The sequence below is a fragment of the Phalacrocorax aristotelis genome, chromosome 1 (assembly GCF_949628215.1).
Source record: "Phalacrocorax aristotelis chromosome 1, bGulAri2.1, whole genome shotgun sequence".
Classification (NCBI taxonomy): Eukaryota; Metazoa; Chordata; class Aves; order Suliformes; family Phalacrocoracidae; genus Phalacrocorax; species Phalacrocorax aristotelis.
This window is the reverse complement of record NC_134276.1, coordinates 145,623,706-145,638,048: the sequence shown is the minus strand read 5'-3', so window position 1 is coordinate 145,638,048 and position 14,343 is coordinate 145,623,706. Positions and strand designations below refer to the sequence as shown.

The 14,343-nt window shown below is 40.0% G+C and overlaps 1 protein-coding gene across 5 annotated transcripts in view; it reads left to right on the top strand.

Moving 5' to 3' along the window:
* The window catches only part of SOX5 (SRY-box transcription factor 5), a 722,135-nt gene that overhangs the window by 261,699 nt on the left and 446,093 nt on the right, over nucleotides 1-14,343 (top strand). For all 5 annotated transcript variants that reach the window (XM_075114236.1, XM_075114227.1, XM_075114264.1 and 2 more), the window contains exon 3: nucleotides 1,295-1,357. The gene's annotated coding sequence lies outside the window, so the exon portion shown is untranslated. The remainder of the gene's footprint in view (nucleotides 1-1,294; nucleotides 1,358-14,343) is intronic.

Here is a 14,343-nt window from a genome sequence, read left to right as displayed (position 1 = left end):
CTTTCACACTGTCATATACAAAACTCACGATGAGCCTAGCAATGAACTGTAGAGAAAGCCTCCGTTGTTCGTCCAGGAAAAATTGTGTACATCTAGTATAAATGGCTTTGGCTTCAGTTTTTGTAGCGTTTAATATCAGTCTGAAAGACTCAGAGGAGAGATGATCTAAATGAGATCATGAAAGTACTGGGATTTTGTTATGAAAACTTTTTTCAAAATACTTTCACAAAACACCATTAAAATGTTGAAAAAAAATATGTTAGAATTAACCTCAAGAGTGGGAAATAATTGGGTATTATTACTGCAAATTCTGTAAAGCATCTCCTTTGTATGTTTATAGCATGCAGAAAATATAAGTAATAGCTGATTAGTAGTCTTGACTTAGAACTCTGTTTCCTTCGCATATTGGATAAATCTCCTACTGATGGATCAATCATTTAATCAATCTACTAACGTGGCCTTCAGCACTATAGTATCTGAGTGCCTCCCAGTGTTGGAACGCTCAATAATGCTTGGTTTTTCTCCAGTTACTCTGTACTCCTTAATTTGATTTAGTTCTTAGTTACACTGATGTAAATCTAAAACTACTCCATTGATTTTGATGGAGCAAGCCAGCATTTGTGAGCCTGAAGAGCAGAATCTAACCCTTCACTTGCAATTCTCCAGCTATTCTTAAGTTCTACTAATAATATTTCTTGGAGTTATTAATCTTCTCTCTCATTTATTCTCCCTGTTCCTGCTGCATTTTTTTTTTTCTTTTTTCTTCTACTGCTTTGGGTATGATCCAAAGTCCACTGAAATTGCTGTCAGTCTTTCTAATGATTTCAGCTGACTGTGGCTCAGTTTCGCACTTGCCCCTCTCCTTTTTTCCCCTCTGCAGACCCTGAAGGTTCCTGTGTGAGTTTGTGTCCTTCTGAGTACAGACTTCCAATTAAAGTTACGTGTATTCCTGCAGTCCTGTGAATAAGCACCTTGCTGCACTGGGATTCCAATCCCCATCTTTTCCTTAACACCCATTGCTTCCCTCAGTTTAGTTTTCCTTTAACAAGATCCCCCTCTCCTCCTCAGGCTGCAGGTCTTGCTCTCAGGTTCAGCGTCTTGTATTTTAGGGAGAGCTTTGCTAAGGGCCTGACCTGAGTTCGGTAGAAAATGAATGGAGAAACCCCACTTATTTCCTTGAGATTTTTGCTCAGGATAAAATATTTTTGTGAATATGAAGAAGGTTTTGAATGAGATAATTGCAGCTCTTCCTTTGATATATTTTTTTTCTTTTCTTTCCCTTCCCTGCCCTCAGTGTTGGAAGCAGAAGAAAAGAAGAAGAGGAGGAGTTGAGAATTTAAGCTGGGAGACTTGGCAGGTAAGAGGTGTGTTTTCTTACTTGCCAGCAAGGTGTTTCTGGAAGTGCTGATGTGTATTGGCAGCAGGTTGGCTCAGCTCTGGGGGACAAGGCTGGCCCAGCACCTGCACAGTCAGGTTGGGTTCCCTGTTCTTTTGCAGCCTTTCTGCATAACCATGGGCAAATGCTTCACTTTGCTGGTTCCTCACTTGCAACTGGGGCAGAACTGTTTCCCTGCCTCGGGAGGGTGGCCTGAGGAGAAATACAATAAAGGCTGGGAAATAGATAATGAGGTGGTATAATAAATGGCAGCCTGAGTGAGCTACTTGGACAAAGTTGCCCGGCTCAAGGGTGACAACTGTGTTGTGTGGACAGCTGGGCTGGTGTTTGTATTTCTTCAAGAAACGTTTTACTGAGGTCCTTGTGTGATATCTGTAACTTCACTGTGTTTTCTTCTTTGAAGACTCATTTGATTACTTTAGTCTCGTTTCCTGTTCTACATGGTTTTTAAATGGGGTCGAGGTGAAATACAGTATAATCAAGATGCAACACCTGCTTTCATATAAAAACTGTGCTGAAAGCACAATAAAAACTTTGGAAAGCCAAGCACTCACTGTCAGAGAACTGCAGTTTGCAAAGACAGTTCCTAAGGGCTTACTTGAGGCACATCTGAGGACAAAAGCCTTTTTTTCAGGGACAAAAGCCACAGCTAGGCTGCCAGATTTCAAACTTTCCTCCGAAGGTTGAAGTACTGGAGTTCTTTTCAGAGGAAGAGCTCAAAGAATTTTAAGCATAGTATTCCTTAATCTTGTTCTTGGAAAAAGTTGTACTGTTTCCAAAATGCTCAGCCTGAGGCAGTCATGCATCATAGATAAATCAGCCAAAATGACAAAATACTGGTGGGGTATGAACAACTGCAGGTAGTTGTTTAATCTCTTGTGTCAAGTAATCTTAATAACAGGTGTAGCTGCTGATCCAGTCAATTATATAAATTGTTCTGCAGTCTTTCCTGGGTTCTTACTGACGCAAAGCTATTGATACATAAGATGTGCCTGAGCAAGACTGCAGTACTTGGCCCTGTGACTCTGTCTTAAAAGATAAAGCTTACCCAAACAAGGAGTGACTGATCTATTTCTGCTTCTCTGCCTTTTCTTCATAATGCACTGCAGCAAGAATCCTGGAGGTTTTTTTCCTCCCCCTCCTACAAATTTGTGAGAATACATTTAAATTTTAATATTCAGAAACCCGGAAGATGTAAATAACACCAAAATGAGTATTGCCTGTCTGAAATTCCCTGCTGGGTCCACCTGTCATGCTTTGTCTGATGTAGAGGTAGTAAGCTCTGTGGGGCAGCGAGTGCCTCCCTTACTCATCTGCACAGACCTCAGTGCAGTGGCACTGTGCTGCTTTTTGGAGGGGCTTTCTAGCAAGATGTAACACGAGAAATACGTAACTCCTGTGACTGAGAGTTTGCAGGCACATAGAGCAAGTTTGCCCCAAACTCAGAGGTCAAAAGAAATTTGTGGCTGATAAAAGAATAGATCATTTTCTAATCCAAAATAGTTTGGTCCCTAGCACTTATAAGAAAACTCATCAATACAAACTAAATGTATAACATTGTAGAAATAGATTATTTTTTTTATTTGCAAAATTTTTCTGAGAACGAAGGATTTGTTTTTTACCGTGTATGTCGCTAATAGACCTCTAACAAGCTGTACTTGAAGATGATTAGGGATGTGTTGTTTGGTTTGGAAGAATTTATCTTCTGGGTTTGGATGTTTGGGGTTTTTTAATTTGCGAGTGCTTTCTTGGTTTCTTGAAGTTTTCAAAACCATATACTGGCATCTGTTTTTTGCTGTGAAGTTACATCATCTCTGAGCAAACCCAGTGTAATGCATCAGGCTGTCTCCCTATGTGTGCTGGGTCATATGTTTAGTATTAAAGCTCAGTTTCTGTGCTTTTTCATAACAGTTTAGTTGTCTGCTAGGAACTGGTAGTTAAAGTATGGCAGACTTCAGATAATTCTTCAGGCTTAGCCTCTGTTTCCACTGCTTTTGATCAGGACACGTTTAGCTCTCATATTTATTAATTATCTTTTCACGTGCTCCTTTTGATTTTTTCATAGAGGTACCTTCCACACAATAGGAATAGTGAGTGATTTCTTATTACAGATCCTTAGCATGTAAACATTATGTTACTATAAACTCTGATCAAATTTGGACTGTAAGTGCAAGTAAGAATAGAAAGACATAGATCCTGCTACAAAGAGTTTGCAGTTAAAGTGGTAATAAGTGAAATGGAAAGGGTGAAGAAGACAACTGTCAAATCCAGCATGTTCATGTATATACAAATGTATGTAGAGACATACGTACCTTTGTTTATCCCTGCAGTCTAATTTAACATCTTATTTTTAAAAAATGACAGTAGAAAGATTAATCTATTAAAAATTTGAACCATGTGGCAGAACTTGTCTTACTGATGAAAATGAAAAGCAGCCAGAGATTGAAAGGGGGATGGAGGGAGGATGGGTGTTGGTATTTTTTCTGGATAGGTTGTCTTAAAGACATTTAAAGAAAAAAAATATTATTCAACCACTTCCCAAATAAAGTAAAAAATTTTAATGACTTTTCCCTCTCTATGCATTTGATGAGAAAGAGTGGGTATTAGTACATTTGCAGAAACTTCCTTCATGCAGATGTGGTAAAGCACGTTAAATTTGTATTGTGCAATTTGGACACCCATTGTAGGCTGGAGAGCATAGCTCTATGAAACAATGAAAAGGAGTTTGAGGTTGTACGCTTGCCTCAGATTTTTGCCTCTAGATTGGTAAATAATATAAATGTTCCCAGGCAATTTCCCATTATAATCCCATTTCTTGTTGCAGATATGGTTTTGGTCAACCTGAGAATTTGAGTCTGTTTGTGTGGCAACGGTGGGAAGTGGGTTGGGAGGAATTGCTGTTACTGTATTACTTCCCCTCCAAAAAGGTCTCAAAATGAAACCAACTGCTAAATTGGTAATCTGCAAGCTCACAATATTTGCATGCATTTCTGAGTGTGGCTGTGGGCGGGAGGAAGCCTCTGTTCTTGCACACCATTTGTTTTCTGTGTCACCCTGAACTTTGAGATCTGAATCTTTTATTTGCATGGATGGCTTTTAGTTTTGGTTTTTGTGCTAGCTTTTGTAAAAATCCATGACTGAGGCTTGTTTGCAGGAGTGGCTTGTGAGTGGGTACCTATGTGTCATTGATCGGTAGACCTACAGGTCTAAAGAGTGTCATGTTTATGTCAAAAGAACAAGTCCAAACCGTATTGTGATATATTATTGGAGTGTTCGTATGCGAGGGTGCTTTACTGTTATGGCTTTGTGGATTTCAACTGTAAGCACTGTTGCCTAAGAAGGAATTAGGATTTTTTTATAGCTCTGAAGAGGCTTTGGATAAGGTTCTTGCCCCTTCATTTTACATCCAGCAGTTTCTGAGGTAGCTGAGAATCAGTGAATGACTATTCCTAGATGACACAAGTTAAAATCATGCACATCCTCCAGTGATGGGACCAAATGGGAAATGATAACTGAAGAAGCTGAGTGCACCAGAAAATGTGTATGAAATGTCCTTTCACATGTTCCATTCTGACAAGCAGAAGCTATTGGTTTATTGCTCCTTTTTTTGTTTTGTTTTGTTTTGTTCTAAAAAGTTTCAGTGCAACCAAGACGATATTTTTTTTTTTAAGTAATCTTGATGGGTTTGGGAATCACATTAGGTAGGATGGGTGGTGACCTTTTGCCTAAATATTATGAGCAATGAAAATCACCTGGCTCTAAGAAACAGCAGAGTAGATGACTGATCAAATGGGATGTTTTCCTAAAAGCAGTGTTGCTAGGGCAGCTGAGATGATGTTGTGAGTGAGAAGGCGGCACTAGAGTTTGGAGAAATGTCATAAACCTAAAAATGCCTTGGATCAACCTGCTTGGGATGTGAAATTGTAATCCGGTGGCTCACACGCTTGTTTCTGATTTCCTCTTACAAGTGAGCAAATTTTATATGTGCATGGCTGGATTAGTTTTACCTCTTTAGTTTAGGTCAGAGTGGTCCTGGTCATTTTTCTGCTAATGATTTTGCTTGTTCTTTAGAAAAAAATTTTTAGAAATTGCGAAGTTGCCCCTGGAGATAAGCGATTCCTCTGCCTTCCTCTTGTGAACATGTTGGTTTTATATATGTCCTGCACATGGGTACACTTTGATAGGTGCATAATTTTCTTTCTGAAAACCAGATAATATGAATAAGTGAATCAGTAGTTAAAAGCTCAAGTATTTCATTCACGCTTCCCTGTGGGAAGTCCCATTGCTGTTTCCAGTCCTGGTCCGCAGGATCTAACCAGCCCTGGTGTAGCTGGGCCAGCTGAGGGGCAGGATTTCTGAAAAGGTTTGCCTGCCTTTGGCTTTGAGGCTTATGTGTGGGTGTTAACTTCTTGTTCATTCTTTCTGAAAGGGGAAATGCTCTTTATTTGTGGGGAGGTTGGGGGGAAGAGTCAAGAGCTTTATCTGGCTTTCCTGCTTTCTGTGTGTGTTTAGTAATGTTGCTTTCTACTGGGAGGTGTTGGTACAGCTTACCTGGAAGTAGTGTGCATCTGGGCTCTTTTTCAGAGGTGATGAGTAAGTCTCCTTCTGAAGCTGACGTGGTGTGTGGGCACCTCAGAACCTGTGAAAAACGGCTAGTGAATATTTCTCGTGGTTTTCCTTAAACGTCACTTAAAAGTTAGTTAAAATTCCAGCAAATGTCAGCTCTAAGGAGCTGCTAATCTTCACTGAAACACAGGGTCAATGCAGTGGACAAATCCTGCTTTCTCTCTTGGGTCAATATCAGGATCATTTACAAAATTCCAGGAAGTTTTTGTTTCTTTTTCTGCTTCCAGTCAGGTATCTGTTGAACAAAGGAAAGAGACCACCTCATTTACCAAAATCAGTTCTGAAGTGTAAGTAGCATTTGTGGTGCTTGCTCATGTGAAAAATCATAGCTTTTGATTTCTAGAGTTTTAATCACTTTAAAGATGTTAAACAGATTAATTTAACTGCATGAATATGTGATCACACATAAACATAGAATGATTTAATCAAGCAAATTAACATGGTCAGTGTAAGGGTGTGAGAATGTAGATGCGCATACTTTTCATGTGGAAAGTAGTGACCAAACCAAGTCCCTGTTTATGCCGGGCAGGTGAGACCCACAGCCACGGCTTGTAGCTGCAGCCACGGGTGCAGGTGTGTGTTTGCTCCATAGCTTCTCCGGAAGGAGGACTTCAGGTTTCAGTGCCTACACTTCGTGGATCAAAGCGCACTTTGACTGTGGCTTCCTCTGAGAGGAAACAAGATCTACCAGAAAGTTACCTGGATGATTTGTGTTGGTTATCTGCAACATAAACTCACCACAGAGTAGCTCGCAGTTGTTATACCATATCCTGTTATGGCACAGGGAACATCCAAGCCTGAGCGTGAGAGAAAGAGAACGGAGAAATATTGGGCAAGAGCTTACAAAATAATTTCCCGTCAGGAGACTTGATATCAAGTGAAACATCAGTAAAACGGATTTCAGAATTGTTTTTTGTTGTTGCTGTAAGCACAATTACAAGCTTTCCAGTTTGTCTGACCCTTCATCCTGAAATGCTGTCGCCAGTATCATTGGCAAGCCAAGTGTTGCTAACATACTCAAATGCACAGCAGAGTTCTGGCTCTTCAGTGTCTGGACCGACTCCCAATATTAGGAACAGGAGTCAAACCACCATCCTTTCTCCTGTGCTAACGCACACCCCGCCATTAACAGTCTGAAGGCAATTTTAATAAAATACATAGCCCTGCTGAGCTGGTCTCAGAAGGTAAATAAGTGATGTAGAAAAGAAGCTTTTGTTTAAAAGTAATTATTTAAACTATGCATTACAGGTAATTTTCCTTTACCAGTAAAGCAAATGCTATCAGAATTCCAATAATAGCTTTGTGTTACTTATCTAGATAACATGATATTGTCATTTCCAGGAGCTTAAAATGCGGTTTTATTTTCATTTGTGTCAAATATAAGGGTAAATGAGACCTGAAAAAAGAAATATATTTAAAAAAAAAACCCACACCCATGGGTTTTGTATAATTTTCTGAAAGCAGTATTTTGTTTCCAACCTTTTATGGTAATATAATAGTCTAATGATAGTTTCATAAAGTGCCAACTTAAAACAGTAGGGTAAGGAGAATCTTATTTTCTGTTAGCATAAACATGCTGCATTTCACATTTGACAGAAAACATTGTTCTTTGAAAAGGCTTGTCAATAATAACCATAGCAGCATCGTAACATTATAATATACATGCAGGCATAGCCAAACACTAAGAGCTTGAACCTATCTGTAGCTCAGAAAAATCAGAGGTGTCATTTTTACCCAAGACATTTTTCACTTTCAAAAATTAAATTAAAAATTTAGCCTCTGTGCTTCTTCCTCTCAGCATTATTTCTAGAGTGTAAACCTCTCTAATGATCACAAAATAGTTTGTTATAAGGAAGATGAAGCAATTAAGTAAGGAAAGCAACTTATTCTTTTCCTTGAAGAATTAACTTCTCAATATTGGATCTTTAACTGAGAGGACGGGCATTTTGCTATAACGAAAACTTTTATTAGTATTATTATTATACCTATCGTGGATATTTGTATATTTTCTATATCAGTTAGGGATGAAGGAAGGGATGCTGCTTTGAGAGTTGACAGCCTGAAGCCCTGATTGTGCAGCTGAGCCCATGTGGGGTTGTCCCCCGTGGTGCTCAGCTGCAGCCATGGCTTCTAGCTGAGAGCCCCGTGGCGTGTTTTGGCTGCAGGGAGGTACGGCACGAAAGATACCTGAGTGCATTAAGGGCAGTTTTCAACCTAAATTTAGGCCTAAATTGTGCCTAATCCCAAATGTATTGTTTTCTTACTTGGATGTCTCTAGGCCTTCAGAAATGCCTAAAGTGGAGGCCCAGGGTTTAGGTGGATTTTTAGATCATTTACATCGGGCCGTAGTCTGTCTGTGCCAGCATTTCCAATTACCCAAAATGGAGAAAATAGCATTTCCCTACTTCAGAGAAGATTTGTGAGGATCAATGTGTTTGAGATTGTGACAGTAGGATATATCTGTAACTTACATAGGTAATAGATCAACTTAAATACTTTTAATAAAAGTAGGCACGATAACTCATTGCTCTGTCACAGGAATATTGTGACGCTTAGTGTTTGTGATCTATGTGAAAGAGGTTGAGATCTTTTGATTAAAAAGTGATATTGATATAACTGTGTGAATTATGAGTGCGCCTGCTTCCACGTTGAATTTACTTTTCGACCTAGCTCGGCTAGAGTTTTAATCTGCAGCAAGCGAAAATTGTTGTCCCCTCTCTGGAAAGTTTCGCCCGTTTTGAGCTGCTGACCCTCGCTCGGCTTTCGCCCGTTTCTTCTGTTCGGGGACAGGATGGGGCAGAGCAGGCAGCTGATGCCAGGCGGAGGTCTTGCTGCCGAAGAGCCCGGCCGATAGCAAGGTAGCATTGCAACTTGGAGCTGGCAGGCAGAAATCAAAATGCCACCCTTTGGCTGTGGAAAGAGCTAAAGATTTGTCTCCAGCAAGTGATAGGCGCCAAGGTACTGTCGCCTGTTTTCTAATTTTAGCGGGAAGGCTGGCAGGGATCTTACCTAGACAGACAAGTGTTTTTTTTCTGCCCGGGCCGATCTGCTGCCGCAGGTCCTGTTCCAAATTGCTCGGCTCGGTGCCTCCCCAGCTTTCGGGAGGTGGTGTGCTGGCGGGAGGGAGAGGGGAAACCCCTACCCTTTTCTCAGAAGGCTTGTGAAACTTCTGAGCCTGCTTCAAGACAGTAAAACTCATACCTTATACTAGCTGTATGAAAAGAAGTGTTTGTAGGGGTGTTACTAGCAATGCAGCGATTGATTTATGAAGCCCGTTTGAAGTGCCTGTGATGGTACGTGTGGTTGCACCTGTATAAGAAGCTCCTGCCTGTCCTTTTGCCTGGTGACTTGGGTGTGGTTCCACTACAGAAGCAGAAGCAGTTAGGGGAGTCCACAGAAGCGGAGAGAGCATGGGTCTTCCCCCCTCCAAAGTGACTGGGGCTCATTACACAGCATTTTCTGCCAAATTGCTCTGGTTTTGACTTTTGATTTTGGAAACGAGTGTCTAGAGAAAAGTATGAAGGAGTCTGAAATAGTTTTCAGCCTCCTTTTTTCCTTGATTCACAAGTCAGCTTAACAGCTTAGAGGCTATGCTCTGCAATGCATCCGCCTCTTGCAGAGCAGCATGGTATTTATGGTGTCGCTAGAAACTTCTACAGCAGGGAGCTGGTTGGCCATTTGCAGGGTGGGCTATATTGGCACTCTAACCATTTCAGAGGTTTCAGAGCCCTTTAGAAAGGTAAATGTGGTTCAATATACCTATTTTGCCCTTGGCGAACTCAAGGAACGAGGGAGAGACTGCAGAAGGTTTCAGCAGCAGAGCCAGAGGTCACTCAAGTCCCCTTCTGGTGTGTGGTTTGGTGATGCACTTACCCACACCTGCTGCTGGAAGAAAGGCTGAAAGAAACCTGCTCCACCGGCCTCTACCCTGGCCATGCACTCCAACAGCTCACCTTTGCCTGGCACCGGGCTCTTCTGCCCCACTGTGAGTCCAACCGGAAGGTTAAGCTGACAGAAGGGTGACTTTGGGAAACAGTAAAGCATTTTCTGCTTAAGTCACTGAACTGGTTCCTTGAGAGCTCAGACAAATGCCAACAAGGCACTGTTTTTGTACAGTCTTAAACAGCAAACATGAAATGATTTGTCACATTTTGAAAATATCTGTAAGGACATGGCAGGTAATAGTGTAGCTGTACTTTTCTTCAAATAGCCCATATTCACATATAATCTTAAATTGACGAGAGCCTATTGGCATATATTATTACTGCACTATTAACACTAGCTTTTATTAATGTTTTTCATTCTTGTAATAATGACATGGCCAGTATTTAGCTATACTAGGCCTTAAGTAAATAATAATTGGGAGTATCCTTTTGTCAAAGGTGGCTGGAGATGGACAAAACAGAAGAGTTGATATTTATCACATATTTCAAAGGTCATTTTCACCATCTCCACTAAAAGCTATACTTGCTCCAAGCACATCTTGCTTCATGGAGGATAAGTTCTGCCATTTTGAGAGGGGTATTTTTCATTTGTAATTGTGAATGTGTTTAGTCACATGAGGCTGTCAATCAGTGAGATGAGAGCCCAGTAGGATTGTTTCTGTAAGTGGCCAATTTCCCCCAGCCTTTCCCTCCAAATCAAGGACAGATGAAAGGTCATGATTAAAACAGTGATTTTTTTTTTTATTTTTTTTTTTTTTTTGGTAAATTGTAAGTAACAGTTTGCAACTGTGTTTTTACCAAGATGTCAAAACTGTATTTTATCTTGGGAAAAAGGGGGAGGAAGAAAATTATAAGTTCTTGAAAATGTTGGCCATTTTCCAAATGGTTGTGTTGAAATTTCATTTTAATTATTGTACTTGTGTCAGCTCCTAGCAGGGGTAAAAGGGGGGAAAATAATTCAGCACAGTATTATGCAGCTATGGATTAAACAATTAATGGTGAACCTCTGTATCCTATTAGTATATTTGAATTCATTATTTCAACAAATTATTTTATGAGCCAGTGACTACAGATTTAACCATTTATTTTGTAGTCAAAACAGAACAGAAGAGTAAGTGTCTTGCTGAAGCACATCTTGATATGTATAAATCTGTCTGAGGAATCAACCTGAGACAGTCAAATAATGCAGATTGTCTCAGGAACTTGGTTTTCTTATGTGCGGTCAAGGAACTCACTGTCTGGGAGGCTTTTGGCAGCTGTCTGGTGATCATTGCAACAGCTACCGTCCCTAAAAGTGTTGAGGACTTTGGCACAATCAGCATTTTCCTGGAAAATATCTCAGTTGGCATTGCGTGTGGTGTTCTCTCGAATATGTACTAACCACTTACAAGTCAGAAATAACACTTCTTGACTGATCATGGCATGTAGATAATCGCCAAAGTAAATACTTCTGTGAGCAATCTGTGGGCTCAATTTTGTGTGTAAGATCTATGCACAATGACTGAATAAAAAGACATCCTCAGGAAGTACCACAGGGCAAATTATCTAACCATGGGAGGACATCACTGGTGTTTCTCTTTGCAGTTCACATTAGAAGTATTCTAAGACCCTCATGATAACCTCTTGGAATTCGGGCCAGATATATCTTCATAAATATTATTTATGTTAAATATTTTCTTCTCAAATTAGGCATGAAACCAATATGCTGTCTTTCTATGTCGTTAGGTAACACATTTATCTTGATAAAGATGGTAAAATGGGTTATATTCTAATCTTAATAGCTTCTGGTTTTCCATTTAGTGTTTTTTTTTTCTTTTTTTCAGCAACGGTATGATTTTCCTTTTTGCCTTGAAGAATCCTGTGCCATTGTAATGTGTGATAAAATTTGTGTCATCTTCCACCACCATGAGGGATGTGTAATCAGATTCTTTATCACTGATGATGTGGGCAGTAATACTGGATGACTACAGCCATCTTTGCACACAGATAATCCACAAATTTGATACTGCCCAGGGCCCATGAATCACGTAGAGTTGACTATTTAAAGGGTGGACAATGAAGTGAGTGATTTCTGGACGTGTTTTATAACTGCCAAAGTCCTCTCAAAGAAAGGTCCTGTGTTTGATATGTATGTAGTTTTATGACTGCTTTTTGCCATTTCCTCTCACTCTCCTGTGCTGAGGTATCGTTAGTTTTAAATTTAAGCAAAGAGCTTCCTCCCCCCCGCCCCGCTTTGTGAGCAGATGAGCAGAAAACGATGGTGCCACCCTCCTTACAAACTTGTAGGTTGGCTAAGAAAATTGACTATTGTTTTTGCTTGTGGTTTGGCTTTTTTGTTGTGCCTTTTTTTTTTTTTTTTAAAGTATGCAAATACTTCTTTGGTAGTCAGTTTAAATTATAGGCAAGGTGCTAAAGCAACCTCCTAAGTGTCTGTGGTGGTTGGGGAACCACAGTGTATTCTGCTGCACTTCTGCTGCATACTTTTCTCTTACTTTCCGCTTCTGGGTGAGTCACATAAATATCTAGTGCCAAGCTGTAGGACTAAGAGTGTAGCATGAGATGACTATTCTCAGGATTTCTCCAAAACACGAAGGGTGTTGATGTTGCATAGATGTGTTGCTGTGAGCTGTTTATCACTGGGTGCATTGCTGGGGAGGAGGGGTAGAAGCAGAGGTGTTGCTCAGGCTGGTTATGAAGAAGCGTGCTCTGTCATTTTCTTCTCCTGCTTTGGTAGCCTGGATTCACTAAAAATAAGGCATTTCTTGGCTTAGCTTTTTTAAACTTGTTTTATATGTTAACCTCTTTTTGAATGGCAGAATGGAATTAGGGGGATGTGGAAAGGGAGAAGGTTCGGGTACCAGCTGAGAAGACTATTTCAGGGGTCTTAATTTTCCATTGTACACAGATAATGGAAGTTAAAGGTCGGCAAGACAATTGATGTGAAGAAAAACATCTGAATATGGTGTTGGGAACACTTGCAGGTTGTGCCTGTCTGAAAATATAAACAGTAGGCCATTTAAAGGGATGAAAAGAAGTGGAAAAAAGTAAATTTTTACATGCACAACCCTTTCCTTCCCTTTCACTACAGGAGAAGGAAAAAAAAATGCTGATGTGTTTCAGAACCTTTTCTGGAACTCTGAAGTGATTTATAGATGAGGTGTGCTATATACAAGAGCTTTTACTGGCTGCCTTGCCAATGAATTAGGGCCCTATTCTACAAAAAAAAAAAAAAAAAAAGTTAGCACTTTGCAACCATCCTAATCTTCCGTGGTGCGGAAGTCAAATGTAAATTCTGGCTGAATTGGACCCTTGTGGAGGCAGTGTTCAAACAGCCTGTAAGGAGAAGAGAAACCATTCAGGTCTTGGGCCTCTGCGTGCTTCAGAGTCCTTCGATCATTTCTGTAATTCTCTGAAAGCAAACTAATAAAACTTCCTATTGACTTGCACTTGTGTATGCTTTGAGCAGTTATTTACAGTCTACCATCAGCAGATTAAAAATCAATTAAAATCCATAGAAACAGCCAAAGTTACATACTCCTTTTTGCTGGTAACGTTTTTTTTATTTAAAGATTTTACATTAATACTTGCTGCTTGTTATTACTGAAGATAATGAATCAGATTTAGGCAAAGTCTATGCGTCTTTAAGTCTACAGATCTGTGCATCTTTAACTTTACAGAAGCCCTGCTAAGAACCTCTTATCCACTGTGCCTCTTGCCCTCTGTAGAAATAGAGGAATTTATGCAATTCATTTAACTGAAATGGAGATGTTGAAAGCTCTCCAATACTATCATGATGGATGCTATTGCAAATGTGTAGGGAAAACAATAATCTTAACGATAAAATGATAAGTTTAATGCCAGTACATTAGAATGGAAAGTGAATTTTAGTACTCCTAATACATTAAAATAAAGGAGATTTTGATTTGTATTCCTGATTTTCCATGGAAGCCCCGCAGATTAATTTGGTTCCATCCCGCGATTCAGGGGGAGGCTGCGTGGTCTCAGGGAGGCGGCGCTGGGATGGGACTGCAGAGACCCGGTTCTGCCAGTGACCTGCTCTAGGGGATTTTGGAGTGTTGCGGGGGTTTCTTCTTGAGTTTCCTCTCCATCTGTTTGCCTCCCATTCTTTGCGAGTCTAATCTGTTTATACCACTAAACTCTCAAACGTAGTGCATCTTTTTAATTTCTTTATAGGTATGTGCTCCAAAGAATATTGAACAGTCATGATATTTGTTCCAATATCTTATGAATATGTAGACGGAAATGATATAATCTACATTCCTGACTATTGTTTTTATTTGTCCTGTCTGTTTAATATCTTAATGCAACTTTTATCTCAAATAAAATTTACAGTAACTAAAGTAGCTATGACTGCAG